General features: G+C 48.7%; 1 protein-coding gene across 2 annotated transcripts in view; it reads right to left on the bottom strand.

The window, feature by feature from the left end:
• Kazn (kazrin, periplakin interacting protein) overlaps positions 1-16239 on the bottom strand; it is an 892501-nt gene that overhangs the window by 391143 nt on the left and 485119 nt on the right. The gene's annotated exons all lie outside the window — the stretch shown is intronic.

Here is a 16239-nt window from a genome sequence, read left to right as displayed (position 1 = left end):
GGACAACCGTGGCGTGGCGGGGGACAACCCTGTGGCTGGTGCCTGGGCCCACAGGCAGCCTCACGGCTCTTGCCCTGTCCTGTGTTCCCCGGGGGCCTGTGAAGCCATCTCAGTCCCCTCCACTCCTAGCGTGGACATCCCTCCTGCTGTTGGGCCACGTCAGACGCAGGAGGCTCTGGGCCTTGAGCCTCCTCTTGGTTTCTCTATGGGCTGGTCTCCCCCAAACTCTGTGGGGTACAGAGCCTCTGCCCAGGGTCCCCAGCGCCCACGTTTCCCCTCCTCAGATGTCCTTCTCCCCAGATGGGAAGATGCTCGCCGTTTCTGCTCCCAGGTTTCTGTCTGGTGCCTGGACTCGGCTTCCACAAGGTCAACTCTGGGCTTGGCTTCACTCTCCCAGGGGCAGAGAATGTGCAGGGGCAAGAACAACAGCGACAGTGGACAGTCTCCAGGTGGCCGTGGCCCACGAGGGCACCGGGCACACAGCACCTGGATGTCCCTGCTGTTCTTGCTGCTCTTGGTGGCTTTCCTCGGGATCCTCCAGGGCTGGTTCTCTTGGCCTCTCTCTCTCTCCTGCAGCTTCCCCCCGGGTCCTGGATTCTGCCCCTAAAGCTGGCCTTTGAGGCACCCGCAGCCAAGCAGAGGGCCTGTCTCCACTGTCTCGACAACAAGGCCCAGTGTGCGTCCCCTGCTGGGGCTCTTCTCGCCTGGTCTGGGGTGTTGGTCTCAAGCTGAGTCGCGGGGGGATGTTCCTTTGGCTTCTGACACTATTTGTTTGGATTATTTAAATGAAATGTAAATAATGGTCCAATTTGCAATTTTCAGACTTTGGGATGGAGCAAACCCAACATGCCCTTAGTGGTACTAACTCCCAGTTTTGAATTTTGATCTTTTTCTGCGCTGGGGAGAGGGTTCACCATCCTCTTGTGTTGACTTGGGATATTCTCAACTTACAGTGAACTTCCTGGGGCAGAGCCCCTGGGAAGTCCAAGAACCCCTGTCTTAGGATCATCGCAAGTCACCGCTTATTGCTAATCCCCACTCTCCTCATTCCTACCCGGACCACGGAGGAAATGGTGGCTCAGAGAGGCCAAAATACTTGCTGAGGTTGTTCGGGGGACCTTAGAGCAAGAGGACTCCTGAGGCTTGGTCTCCGCTCTGCTTCACACCCGTTTCCAGTGTTTCCCGTGCGGCATAAGAGTATCTGATTGGGTTCTCCACACGCACTCCGGGATTTACTCGTTCGTTCATCTGAACTGGCTCTTTGCAGTTAGACATGACGGCAGAATCCACCGTGTGCCTGGCACTGTCCACGGCTCTGAGTAGACTTTCTCTGCTGCTCCTCGTAATAGCTCTGTGCCACCACCTGCCGCCGAGGAGGAGGCAGGTCCCACGGGGGACATGTTCTGTGCTTTGCTGGAGGCTGCCCTGGGCCCCTGAGGGCCACAGCTGCCAGCGGCTGTGCTGCCCAGCTCAACAGCCCCGCAGGCCTGCCCGTCAGCCACACGGGCTGGTCCAAGAGACGGGAGCGGATGTCTACCTTAGAAAACCCACAGCTGGGACGTTAATGAACTCAACTGACGAACGCTTCCCGACCTGCCTTTAGGAATCCTTCAGATAGGACTCCAGTCACCACACCCAGGCTCTCTGGTGGTGGCCAGCTACTACCCCACCTCATGAAGACGCCAAGGACCGCAGCAGCCAAGTGGCTTGCTCAGGGTCTCCTAAGCAAATCTGCGTGCTCTAACTTGCCTCTTAAATGTGCCCCAGAGGCTGTGTGTTAAAGCCAATCCCCAGAGTGGTGGGACCTCTAAGATGTGGGGCCTGGTGGAAAGCCTGTAGGTCAAGGTGCATGCCCTTGAGGGAGATGTGGGACCCTGAGCTCCTCCTCTCTTTATTCATTTATTTTGTTCACTTCCCAGTCATGAGGCGAGCAGTTTTGTCCTGCTACACATTCCTGCCACATTGTACTGCCACAGGCCCAAAGCACGGGGGCCAATCAGTGATCACAGACCAGAACCTCCAAATCTGAGCCAAAATGAACCTTTTGTCCTTATAAGTTGACTGTCTCAGGTATTGTGTTACAGTGACAGAAAGCCCACTGACATGCTGGGCTTGCCACTAGAGCTCTTTGCTCGTTCTCAAATGCATAGTAGGGACTTGGCAACATTCAAACTTGCTCACCTCCCCTTCCTCTGTTGTTTCCAGGGGCTGAGCTCACATTTACAGCTAAGACAATCTGCATTTCTCTACTTTGTTTCATGGCAGTGAGAAAATGTGGAGTCATCCATCCCCTGCACCACTGTTGAGAAATAATAACTGGATGATGTTCCCATTGGCAGCTGTCTGGGACTGGCATTTAAGCAGTATCCAGTTCCAAGGAGCTGCCCTTTAAAAAGAGATTAGAATTGCATATCCACCATGTATGAGCTGGAAGATAAACAAATGTTCTTTTCTACCCAAATATTTCCAGCTTTTGCTTTAAGGTGTTTCTTGTGGTTGGAGCCCAATATGTTGTATATACAGTACTGGAAGAGCTTAGGCTCACACTGTGAGCCACAAACGGCACTAAAGTATGAGTCCCAGACTTCTTATTATCACTGAGATTCCTGCATTAGGTTTTGGTTGCAAATGACTCAAACAGAGTGAGTAAGAAAAACGGATTTTTATTGGCTCAGTAATTGAAAAGTCCAGAGAAACATTAGCTTCAGGTGTGGCTGGATCTAGGCACTGCAACTTCATTCTCTCCTCTCATTATCTTTCTGCCTGATGTGTTTCCTTCACTTTCATACTTACGGGCTGTCCTTCCCAGTGGTAAGATGGTCATTATTATTATCATCATCATCAAGTAGCAGCTTGCTTATATTTCAGAAAGATGGTTAACGGATGGGCGTCTAGTGAGCAAGTGGGATGGTAGCACGGGGCAGCTTGCTCATATTCTACCAGACTGGCCAAAGAAAAGAAGAGCTCTACTTCCTAGCAATTTGCATAAAATCACAGAATGGAGTCTCATTGGCCTGGTTTGGGTCACATGTCTATCTCTTAACCAATCACTGTTCAGAGATGATTTATGGCCATCGCTGATTGGCCAGGCCTGGTTCACATGCCTTTCTTTGGCTCCCAGCGGTGGGGCGAGTTCTCCCAGACCCCTGTGCCCTGGTGGGGAGAGGGCCCGGTCCTCGGAAGCCGGACCAATGCCCTGTCACCCGAGAAAGGGTGAATGGAATGACCTCGGCCCACTCCCTTCAAGAGAAGGCAGAGATTTGAGCCAGGCCATGTGCAGGGGCATTTCCAATGGAGAGGCAGGACGCAGCAGAAATGAAGACGCGCTGGGTCACAGGTCCCCATCCGCGGGACCAGGCCGGGTCTGGCTCGGCTTCCCACCCCACAGGCCCCGCTCCCTCCTCTCCCGCCTCTGACTTGCAAATGCTACAACGCGTTTGGTGACTGTTTCATACAGTGAAAGCGCGTGTCCTGGGCAGGACTGGGTGGCACTTCCAGTTCTGCTGCCTTTGAGCCCAGGGACACTGGACAGCTGCTTAAACTCGTTGAACTTTTCATCTGAACACAGGATAGTGCGGGTTCCTAAGGGTGCTTTAGGAATTTCAGCATCAGGAGAGCGTTCACGGTGTGAATTCATTAAACGTTAGTTTTCCTAATTTCACTGGCAAGAATTTTTGATCTTGTGTCCTTTTGTTTTGGGGGGGGGAACCAGTGTGCCTAATTTCTGTCCATTCTGGAAGACTGGACACATGGGAAGAGATTTGGAAATGGAGTACTGTGCTGAATAAAAAGGACACAAAGAAGGTCAGATCTGAGTGGAGCAGGGTACCACGGGCTGGCGGTGCCTGCAAAGGCAGTGACTGTCACTCCTTTAGCTCACACCCGGGGCCAGGACTGCACCAAGTGCCTGTGTCAGCTGACATCATCCCTAGCACAGAACAACGCCCTCATGCAACAGTGCCCTATCAGGTGGCTGGTTGATTGCTTCCACTTTCTCAGCAAGATTCCAGAGGGAGGTTCAGGAGGATGAAGCCACTTTTCAGGATCATGTAACTAGTTGGTGTTTGACTGGGGGCCATCATGTACAAGACCCTGACTCCACAGGGTTGGCACTTTGCTACCTTGCTGGCCTAGGTGGACTCATTAACACAGGAACAGATGCCTGCTCTTCTTCCGTGTGAGAGTGCACACATGCACACCCACATACACTTTTGAGCAGATGGTTCTCATTCCTCAAAAATCCTAAAGTCCCCTGACTTCAAATGGTTAAACATGTAGCATCTTCAAATGAGGAAATTAATGATACTGAACCTCAGAAACATTTTTTTTTAAAGAAATTAAAGACACCCCTAAGAATGGACTCCTAATTGTAGCAACCTGCTACATTAATGCGGAAAAACTCATTTACAATTCAGCTATTAAATGACAAACCATTACCACCATTTTTATTGCTTTATATTCCCCTAACAAATTTATTATGTAATTACCCAGCGTAACAGCATCATTTTAGGATGTAAAGTTGAAATAAGGTCCCCATTTTATAATGCTTACTATTATATGTTTTCAATACCTAGTCTATGTAAAATATTTGGCCTTGAGAATCAAGTTTTCTCTTTTGTTCACCAGGGTGCAATCAATAGGCGAGGGATCCCTTCTTTCATGATTCGGACTCTCTTTTGCCCTCTGCTGCCTGTTAGGAAGGGGGAGAACTACACTTGGAGGGTTTTCCCTTCTTCGGCTGATGACTCATTAATTGAGTGCACCACACAGCTCACTGGGCTTTGTGATTGGGGATTATGAAAATGGCTACGGTTCCCAGCTCTCCAGCGAGTGCAGCCCAGGCTTCAACAGAAGCACATTGACAAAGGAAAGGGGATTTCTGGGTAACTGGAGCACTTTCTCACCAGTGCCGGTTTGGACTGTGGGATCCGAGAAACCTCTGGGAGGAGAGGGGCGGGTCTTGTGATGTGGGGCACTTTTTGTTCCCCGGGCTGATGAGGAAGACAGCCCGCTGAAGGCTGCACCTCCATCTCACCTGCGTTTAGTCCCAAGAAAGAGGCGGTGGCTTCTCTAGGAGGAGAGCCACCTGAGCCTTCCAGGAGGTTTCTGGGAAGCGGGGCTCTCAGGTGTCAGATACAGGAATAAACCCGTATCTCTCTGCACGTCCCGCCACGACTGGGAACAGAACCGTCTGCTGCTTGACTTTACCTCCACCTCGGTTTTCCTCATCCCCCCACAGGCTGGGATCCAGCAGGGACAGCCACGGAGCAGCGGCGTGGGGAGGAGCTGAGGCTGTGGTCCTGTAGCCTTGGTGTGACCTTGGGTTCAGCCCTCACTTTTCTGGGGTTTCCTTCACCTACCTGTGAGGTCAGGGGTTTGGAGCTGATGGCCTGCCCTTCCTGACACAGTGGATTGACAGCTGATAGTCCAGTGTCCTGAACTCGCCCCCCAGCCTAATCCAGTGACTGTCAAACAGGCGTCCTCCATGCAACCCAGGGGACATTTAGTAATGTCCATTGCTAAACACACATTTTGTGCTGTCCCAGTGTGTGTGTGGGGGACTCTATCCTAGGTGTCAAATCCAGGGATGGTGCTAAATATCCGACAATGCACACAAGGACAGACCCACACAACCCATGTCACCGGTGCTGAGGCTGAGAAACCCTGCCCTGAACTACCACGAAGACGTCGGAGGTGTCCTGGATCAATTCCCTTCTCCTGCTCCCCGAACACCCAAGGCATCTGAGGCTGGCTTCAGTGTGAATTTCTAAGGACGCAGATACCCAGGAGCCCTGCGCCGGGGAGATGAACAGCGCATGTCCATGAGCATTCACACCAGCAGGAAAAAAAAAAAAAAAAAGCAGAGTGCCCTCCACTTTCTTTCCAGAAGAGAATTCCATCCTGACCTCCCTTGCCACCCCCTGAAACATTCTTCTGTGGCCAGCTGCCCGGGTGGCACCGAGGACAAGTCCCTTTGTTTAGTCTTTAGAATCCTAATGTTCGGACCAATGCATTTATTTATGCCGAATGCAGCTTTTTATCCAGAACATGATGGAATCTGCTTCACCCCCCCCAGAGTGGAATCAGCCTCTCCCGGTGTGGCTCTTACTGTGTGATTCCCAAGTCCCCGGAGTGCCCTCCCACAAGACCTGACTTGGTGCATCACTTAATATTTATCCCAAACATTGAATACACGTAGCCTGACACAACCACCCAGTCCTTTAGCCGGATGGGGTGGCCTGAGTACCTTTCGACTTTGAAAAAAAAAAAATACTCTCCATTTTGAACAATATGCTGTCAGTCTAATGTATTCCGGGGCAGAGATTTCCTGCCAAAATAATTCTGCCCAGTGAATGATAAATGTGTTGTGATTATTTCTTTGGCCTTTGTGGGAGCATACAGTAGGCACAGTGTCCTGGAAGTGACCCAGACTCATGGAACACAGTGCTCTTTGTCTCCTTTTGCCATATTTAGAATTCGTTCTCTAAATTCTTTCCCCAAACTCTCTTTTACTAGTTTGTACTCCCCAAAGCCACTGGGGCTGGCCGCGGAGGGAGGGCTGGGCTGGGCTCAGCTCGTAAGTTCTTCCTGTCTCTCTGGGTTAAGCCCGCAAGAAGTTAATGAACTGTCCTCTCTCCTGGGTCAAGGTCGCCGTGGCTCAGATTTAAAGCAACCTCATCTTTTAAAACTGGGCTTGACAAATGGAAAAATCCAGAGTCCCAGAGGTCTGCTATTTTTGGCCTCCACCAGAGTGAGGGGGCGTGAATGTCACATGCAACACGGAAACCGGGGTCCCTCCGCAGAACTCTAAAGCCCACGGGCACGTAGTGTTTGAGTAAGCACGTCGACCCTCAAGGCCTCCATGTGGGCCGAGAACAAGGAAGACCCCCCCAAGGCTGCGGATACCACCAGTGCTTGAGCGCTTGATTCTGTGAAGTCACTTCTCCATCCAAGAAGCTTCCCTAGGCGTAAAAGGCAGATGGCGGCTTGCTCTTATTGCTCAGAATCAGCCTGGACTCCCCAGCTCCTCCACCTCACACCTTCCGGGGCTGTCCGAGTGGCGGGGTCCATCTGCAGTGTGTCCCAGGTCAGTCTGCCCTCCAGCCCCACAGCCATCCCCTCACCCCCGTCACCCCGGTCACCATCATCTCTGGTCTGATCAACAGCGACTCTCTCCTGTTTTGCTTTTGCTCGACTATGATCCACTTTCCGCAGAATAATCTTTAAACAATGTAAATCAGTTCATGTCCCCCCACTGCTTAAGGTCCTCTGATGACTTCCCACTGTTCTTAGAATGGATTCCTGAAGGCTCACCCTGCAGGGCTGGCAGCCTCAGCCATAAAAACACGGGCTGCATCGATAAGATGGGGACATTGTTTTTACTTTTTAGCGTTGAGTATGTCCCACTTATATTTGGGAGATACTTACACCAGAAAGCGTTGGTTGCTGATCACACGTTACAGCATGGTATCCAAGGTAACTTGGCGTCCTGTATTCTATCTGGCAACCCTAGTCCCAGGCTGTCTGTGGCCTGGCACCTGCTGAGTTTTCCAACTTCATCTCACATTCCACTCCTTCTCGCTCGCCCCAGAAATGTTGGCCTCCGTTATTCCAAGCCCTTTCCAACTCCCGAGTCTCTCTTTGCCTGGAATATTCTTCTTCCAGCTGCTTCTCATTCTCCAGGCCTCTGCTCAAATATCCCTCATCAGAAAAGCCTTCCCGGACCCTTCTAGACCAAAAGGGCCCTCTCCCCACCCCTTCGAGCTCCGCCTCAGGCTTGCCTCCTGTGCCTCTTCTGGGGGAAGGCACCTGGGGCTTTATCTGTCCTGCTTCAGTTGTGTCCAGGGTCCGACACAGACCTCATGCATGAAGAGGGTGCCCAGAAGAACTCGTGAGTGAGTGAATGAACTTAGGCTGGACCCTTTGCCCTTTGAATAAAATGCAGTCTCTCCCTCACGGCCCTAAGTCTCCTCCCCTGCGTCTTCAAAATCATTCAGATAGAACCTTTTCCAAGAAGGCCATGCGTGTGTGAAGGCCAAGGCAATGTCACCCATTTGCTGAGTTGGGTCATCATGGATGTGCCATGTGGATTGATGGAAAGACCTTGAACTTGGGCAGTAGAAAGATCAGGGCTTGAATCCCGATTAGACTTTGGCTGAGTCACCTCCTCTCTGAGTCTCTCATCTCCGTCAGAGGGAGAGTCACACCCCATCATAGGAGTACAGTGTAAAATGAAATGCAACGTTATACGTAAGCCTCAGTATGGGGCCTGGCGCTCTGTTGGCTTTTAACAATCAGTAGTCAAAGTCGCACATGCCAGAGGGCTCTCTGGAATACCTAGTGGCACGTTGTGTTTCCGATGCTGCTTTAACCCTCTGCACACCGCAGTTACCTCCCTGCTAATGCCTTATACCTCTCTTTCCTGGCTGCTCTGCTAACCGAGTCCCCGTAATCCTCACACCACATTTCCACTGGTCCCGACAGGCCCTCAGCTCCACCTGTACAGCTGGGTGCTCTCTGCTTTCTGAGAAGACAGAACAGGCAGGTGTCACCCCAGGAAAGCCTCCTTCTACTCTCCTGCTTGCACCCAGGATGGGGACCCGTTCCTGTCTGATCAGGTTCTGCGCCTGAAATATCCTCCAGATTGGATGCACTACAGATGTTGCTGTTGCCATGGCAACGATTAGGACCAAGATTTTCCTCAAACTATGCGGGGAGAACGGCAGAGGTCCAAAGAGCAGACATAATTACTCTTACTCTGGGCTTTAAGTACCCTACACAAATGCCGAGGGATTCGAGAAGGGACACTTGGGTCCTGCAGACCCACCTCTGATGGATGGTAACCACCGTCACTCAGGTTTGCTGGCGATAGTGCAGGGACCTTCCACCGAAACCAGGCAGTTCCCATTATAATGTGGTCCCAAATGATTATTTGTCTAGCAGATGATTTTCTTCTCAAGTTTGAAAACGGCTGACTAAAGTCTTCAAGTGCATCTATTTTTAACTTTGGTAGACAAAGCGTGCTGGGAAGTCCTCATCCTCTCATGGAGAGGTGGGGGAACGGCTTCTCGAGTTAATCTGGGATGGCTTTCTAAGTTCCTGGCAACTAGAAAAATACAGTGGAAGCCCAAGCTGCCCCTGAGTGACTTCACGGGCTTTCTTTGCGGGTTTTCTTTTTCTTAAAAAAAACAACAAAGGTCTTCCTTTGCTTTGGGAAACCTGATTGTTGTGTAAATCTGATCACCTGAGGCCGCCATGCTGTGAGGAAGCCCAATCACCTAGAGGGACCACACATTGTTAACTTTGACAGCCCTGGTTGAGGTCCCACTCCACAGCCATCAGACATGGGGACTTGTAGAAACCTCCAACCCCCAGTCACCAATTCTCAGACACGAATTGCCCCCAGAGGTTACTCCTTTCCAGCCGAGGCCCTGGACATTAGGCAGAAAAGACAAGCTGTCCCTCTCTGCCTTTTCACATTTCCTGACCTACGGCAACTGGGAACATAATAAAAATGTCCTTTTAAGCCACCAAGTTTAGGAATGATTTGTTACACAGCAGTGGTAACCGGAACAGATGGGCTCCCTCTCATTGACTGTCAGAGGTAATGGTAGTTCCACATTTCCACAACAAAACACACCTCTGTTTCTCCTGGTGCATAGTTTCATCCTTTCCCATTTTTTTTTTTTTTTAGTTGAAGCTGGACACGATACCTTCATTTTATTTATTTTTATGGGTGCTGAGGATGGAACCCAGTGCCTTGCACGTCCTAGGCTCTATTGCTGAGCCACAACCACAGCCCCTTTCTCCATTTTTTTTTTAACCTTCATCTACCAAGATAATCAAACTGGTCGTGAGCAAGGCAGCCTGGATTCACCATTTCCCCCCACTCCCCCTTCCTCATGCGTCACTACCTGGTGGAGCTTACCTCTCACACGGGTGCACTGTCTGCCTGGCGAACATTTGTCAGAGGGGCCCCTGAGTGCACCATCGTGATGCGGGTGCGGGTGGGAAAGCTCAGACTTTGGCGAAGGCTGACTTGGGTCTAAATCTCAGCTCTAACTAACTGACAACTGTGGCTGGCAGGCAGTGAGCCCTCAGTAATTTGGAGCTTTGATGATTCTGTTTATTTATTTGTTATTATTCATATTTGGAAGGATTCTGGAAAGGGTGCCCTCAGACCCTTCCAGTTCTCTGGGGATGAAGACCCTGTCCAACTGAGGCTGGGCTTGGCTTCAGGCAGGCCAGGTCTCACAGAGTGCCACCAGCCTACTCTGCCCTGATTGTCAGGCATGTGACACATCTGGATGTCTCCAACCCCCAGTTACCAGATCACCCACGAATCACCTCCAGATGTTGCATCTCCCTAGTGGGAGTCCCAAACATCATGAAGCCAAGACAAGCTGTTCTTCCCACCATAGGGCCTAAAATTCTGGGCTGTAGAATCCATGAATAATAATAATAATAATAATAATAATAATAATAATAATAATAATAATCCTTTAAGACTATGAAGCTTAGGGATAATTCGTTACACAGCAACACTAACAGGATCAGATGTGCTGGCTCTCACTGGCAATCTTGGGAGTCCCCAAAGTTCAACACGTCCCACATGGAACCCAAGACTCCCTCTCCTGGTCCAACCCAGTAGCTTTGCATGAACATTCATGGGCTCTCCTGGGTGGATAGTTCCAATGTCATTTAAGGCAACATCCTTCACCTCAGGAATAATAACTGCTTCAGGGACCCCAGCAAGGATGGAGCAGGAGGTGGATGAGAATAGGCAGGGGGATGACCCTGAAGGATGTGTAGTACCAGGATCACAGGACTCCGGTCCGTTTACAGGGACTCTTGGGAATATTTTTCTCTGAGTGCTGGGCTTTACACCTTTATCAGGCCTTCAGAGCTTGTACTGGACACCAGAGTGAAGTGCCCATGGATACAATTGTTGACTGAATTCCATCAAAGCTTGATTCCTTGCCCTGAGGCTTTCAATTAAGGAAAGAAATATGGTTTCAATTTGGGGCAGAAAAGACAGCCCTCCCTCTTATTGATTCTGCTGGATAGTGCCCATTTTTGCCAGAATCTTATATGTGCTCTGTTCTACTCTCCAAAAGCATTCCACATCATTGGTGAGATCCCTGGTGGATGTGCCGACTATATATTTAGCATTCGATTCCTGAAACACAGGCTCTGAGACCTTCCAGCCATCGCTCTGTAACTTTTGTTTCCATAGAAACTAATGTTTATGTTTATATCTATGCAGACTGTTTCTATCAGATTTTACTTCTCACAGCAGCTGTTGTAAGTCATTCCACAAAGATGGACGTTGGTGATAGGAAACAAAAGCCCCTGTTCTACCGCAGCAAGGATTTTGCTCGGTGTCGTTATGGGCCGCAAAGTCACAGTGCTTCAAAAGGAAAACGAGAGGCATGTTCAGAGAAGGATCTGTCACAGCAGCGTGGTCCGGGAAGCAAGTGATCCATTTGCCCCCAAAGAAAAACCAGCCCACAATCCAAATCAGGCTCTGCAAATAAACAAGGGCCTCATTGATCCCTTTCCCTGGGGAAATCTAAATGCAATGTACATATTTAAGTGCCAATCCATTCTCTGTAGCCAAAGGACACAGCGGCTAAGAAGAATGGAAATTTATGTTCTGAAAGGGACGCTCTGAGCAGCTCATTTGTGCAGATCCTGCACAGTGGGGTGGCTAGTTCACTTTCCCCAATGTTCTCAATAGAGCGGGGCCCAGTGTTTCTTGGACCACCTCTGAGAACAATACATGCAGCTTCCTTTGCAAGCCGAGGCCACCGTCAAGTCAAACAGGCAGCCAGTGCATCTTTTCCTGTTTAATCTTGCTTCCATTTCTTTTGTTACGACTGACATTGTTTATATACTTCTGTGCAGTTTTTATTTCTTATTGTGCTCATGTACTGAGTTGTGGCGATGTCCCTGACACCATGTTTTATAGCAAATGACAATACCCTCTGAGGGCTAAAGTTTATCAAGCCCTTACGACACATCAGCAACGGGTACCAAGCCATAGATGGGTTTCCTCTGTCCTCCCAATTGTCACAGGTGATCATTATCCCTTTTGCAACTGAAGTCACTAAGGCGTACAGAGTCACCTACCCAGGGTCACACAATGGCAGGATTGAGATTTGGGGCTCCAGAGTCAGCCCCACAAATAACTACCAGATCGCACTGACTTCATTGTTCTGCCCTGGAGTTCGAGAGCCTGTGAGAGAGACAAAAGCTGAAAAACGATCATGGCACATAATAAATAGTAATAGTGTCCCCCGCCATATGCATTGCCATAGAAATACAGAAAGGATGCCGTTCAGTCTGCCTCGGGGAGCAGAGCGGCGTTTAGCAGAGGCAGATTACGTCAGCTGGGTCTTATGGACCAAGATCTGCCTGCTGGCGGCCCCATCCACACTGCAAGGTGCAGCTTTGAGCTGCTTTTCCTGGGTGGGGGCGAAGAGCAATCTAGCAGAGCACTTAGCATTTTAACGGTCTTCAGTGCAGCATCAAGTACATTCGCATTGCGGTGTGACCGGCACCACCATCCATTTCCAGAACTTTCTCGTCATCCCACACTGAAACTCTGTAGCCATAAAAGCAACTCCCCTTGCGCTTTCCCCGCAGCCCCAGGCTGCCTGGTTCTGTTTCCTGTCTCTGTGGGACTGACAAACTGTGGGAACCGCTTACGCGAGGAATCAATCGATATTTCCCCTTTGGAGCTGGGGCTTACCTCACTTGCCATTGGGTGGCTCTCAAAAGGGTGTCCACACAACAGATGACAACGTTGTTGGGAGGATGGGATGGGATGGTGCTGATAACAGCCCCGTGCGGTAAGAGCACAGAGTCAGTGTCTGTCAACATGGCTGTTGCTGCCACCCACCCGGCGGGGGTGTCGGGACCCTTTCACAGTATCTGGGACACACCAGGGGCCCAGTGGACCTTGATGTCTTGTCCCCACACTTTGGGAGGTCCCAACTTAAATGCAGGAAGCGTGAATGGTGAAACGGAAGAGCTACCTTTTGCAAAGTGGTCCCATGGTAGGGGCTGGATCTACCAGAGATCCAAAGTCAGGGCTCTGATGAAAGACCACGAATTGTTTCTGAATCCCACACACTTCCACCACCCCCACCCCCGCCCCAGAGATGGCTTCAAGACATGGGAAGTTCAGAATTCAGTTCTGAGGGCAGATGAGCCCCACGAAAGCTCTCTGAGGGCGGGATCGGGTCTGTCCTTGGCAAATCTGTTGCCCTCGGCTCTGGCACAGAGAATGACTCAGTCTCTAGGTTGTCAACGAACCCACACATGAGCATATGAACATGTCAAGACTCTTCAGTCTGAAAAGATACCGAATCAGCAGAGGTGAATTAAGGGAGAAATGAAGCAGAAGAGCTGGGGTCTCATCTAATAGAGCAACAGACACAGGAGGACACCCCCAGAGCTGACTCTCAGAGAGCATTTAGAAGAACGGCAGAAATGTGATTTACAAACCATGAAAGTCACCCTGTCCGAGTCTTCTGAGTAGGTTCCCAGTTAGTAACATCACCCCCGAAAGAAGCATGTCCCACTCTCCCCTTCCCTAGTCCCTGGAGCCAGCCCTCTGCTTCCTGTGTCGATGAGTATTTCATCCTGTACAGGTAATTTGCACAATTACCTGTACCAATGTGGGCATTGTACAGGTACGTGGAACTGTACGGAGGCAGCCTCTGTGACCAGTTTCCTTCAATCGGCACAAGGTTTTCAATGCTCACTCACATGATATCAGACCCCGTTCCTTTTAACGGCTGAGTATTATGCCTTGGCTTCCACTGGTTATGGCTGGGATTTGGTGGGCATAGATCTGTGTGGAATCTGGAGGTCAGTTTGGGGGATTATTTCCATCTGAACGACATTGTTCTTTGGGTCCATAGTCATGGGAGACTATCTCCATCTTTTTCAATCTGGTTTAATTTCTTTCAAATTTGTAGTTTCTAGGGTTGAAGTGTTGTACTTCTTTTGTTAACTTCATTCCTAAGAATCTTATTCTTTTAGATTCTGATCAAAGGAATTGTTTACTTACTTCCCTCTCTGGATTGTTCATTGCTAGTGTATAGAAATACAATCCATGTTTTACATATTGATCTTCTAACCTGAAACCTTATTGAATTCATTTATCTATTCTGGTGTGTGTGTGTGTGTGTGTGTGTGTGTGTGTGTGTGTGTTCCTTAGTTTTTTTTTTCTACAAACAAGACCAGGGTATCTGCAAATAGACCCAATTTACTCATCTGAATTTTTATTTCCTGCCTAGTTGCTTTGGCTAGAACTTCTAGCACAACATTGAACAGGAGTGGTGAGAATAGGAAGTCTGTTTTTTTTTTTTTCTGATCTTGGAGGGAAAGCATTTAGATTTTAACCACCAATTATGACATTAAGTATGTATTTTTAGGACCAGGTAAATTCTCATTATCAGGATGTGGAAATTCCCTTCCACGACTGTTTTATTGAGTGCTTTCATCAATGAAAATGGTTGGATTTTCTTAAGTGTTTTGCCAGCCTCTCAGTAGACGGTTATGTGGTTTGGGTTCTTTGTGTTGATATAGTGTATTATGTGAATTGATTTTTGGTTGTTGAACCAACCTTGCTTTCTTGGGATGATGTGGGCCTGGTCATGGTACCCATGACCAGTGCTATATTATTGGGTTCTGTTTGCTAGTGTTTTGTCGAGGGTACCTGTATTCGTATTCAGATAGTATAACTGTAGTTTGCTTGTAATGTTTTGTCTTCTCTTGGTATCAGCTTGATACTTCATAATGGCTTCATAAAATGAGTTGGGAAGTGTCTCCTCCTCTTCTCCCTTTTTTGAAGAATTGGTTTTATTTCTCATTTAAACATTTACTAGACGTCACTATCAAGTCCACGTGGACTTTTCTTTGTAGGAATTGTTTTTTAATCAGATTTTTTATTTCTTTAGTTGTTTTAAGTCTATTGATATTTTCTATTTCTTCTTGAGCCAGTGTCTGTAGTATGTGTCTTCAAGGAACCTGCCAATTTCTAGCTATATTGTTTTCTTTGTACACAATTGTCCTTAGCATTTCCCTATAAGCTGCTGTAGTTAGAATCTATTTTATTTTGGTAAAGTGGGCAGTCATGTCCACTTTTTTATTCCTAATTTTTAGTCATTTGAGCCTTCTTTGTCAGTCTGGCTAAACGTTTGCCATTTTGTTGATGATTTCAAAAAAACTAACCTTTGAGTTCCTTGACTTTTCTATTTCTGCTCTCATTTATTTCAGCTTTAATCTTTACAATTTCCTTCCTTCCTTCTTGCTTTGGGCTTAGTTTGCTCTTGTTTTTCTAATTTCTTAAGGCAGAAGGTTGGGTTATTGATTTGAGATCTTGCTTCTTTTAAAAACTAGGCATTTAGAGCTATACATTTCTCAGGGTGCACTGAGAAAAACAACACAAGGTTGTACTGCTTGAACTTTGCGATATTATCTAGGCTGAAAAAAAAATTAAAAATAAAAAACAAAATCCAGATCAGTGATTTTCCAAAATTTTGGCATCACCTAAGTTTGGGACTAGTTGGCTTCTGGATGGGAAGCAGACTCTGCACCTGCGAGTGGGGGTATGATTCCCCCAGGGAAAGTGTCGCCCTTGAACTTCCAGGTTTGGTTTGCCTGGAACCCCTTCAGGGCCCATATTCTGCAAAGCAGGGTGACATCAAGACTTGCAGGCCTTTGGGACCTCCTTTTCCTTCAGGGAAAATACCAAGAGTCATATTTTACAACCACATTGACACAGAGGCAGAGAATGCAAACGGATTCATCCCTGTACAGTCGTCATTACTCTATGCACTTTTTCTTCTCAGGTCAAAAGAATTAAATTTCAACCATTTCTGTGTGCCTCGAACAGCATGGCAGGCCCCAGATACTGCCTGCTGGAGAAGATGGCCAGGTGTAGTGCCCGCCCGGGAGAGAAGGGCCTCTCAGTCCAGCAGGGGCCTCCTAAGAGGGCTGGTGAGGAGGAGGCCTGGAACCCAACCCTCTGGGGCCCGAGCCAGGGTACTTGCCAGGACTGTCACCATGAAGCATTTTCAGCAGTTGAGAAGAAATAAAAATGCAATTGGCCGGGAGATGTGCATCTTCATATTAAGTAAAAGAACTCCTTTCTGTCTACACGGCCTTGCCCTCTTAATAGTCTTGGGTAAGTTTTGGAAGGAGGGAGAAGGAGGAGCATGAAAT

Source organism: Ictidomys tridecemlineatus, chromosome 11, assembly GCF_052094955.1.
Source record: "Ictidomys tridecemlineatus isolate mIctTri1 chromosome 11, mIctTri1.hap1, whole genome shotgun sequence".
NCBI classification, from domain to species: domain Eukaryota; kingdom Metazoa; phylum Chordata; class Mammalia; order Rodentia; family Sciuridae; genus Ictidomys; species Ictidomys tridecemlineatus.
This window is presented reverse-complemented; position numbering and strand designations above follow the sequence as displayed.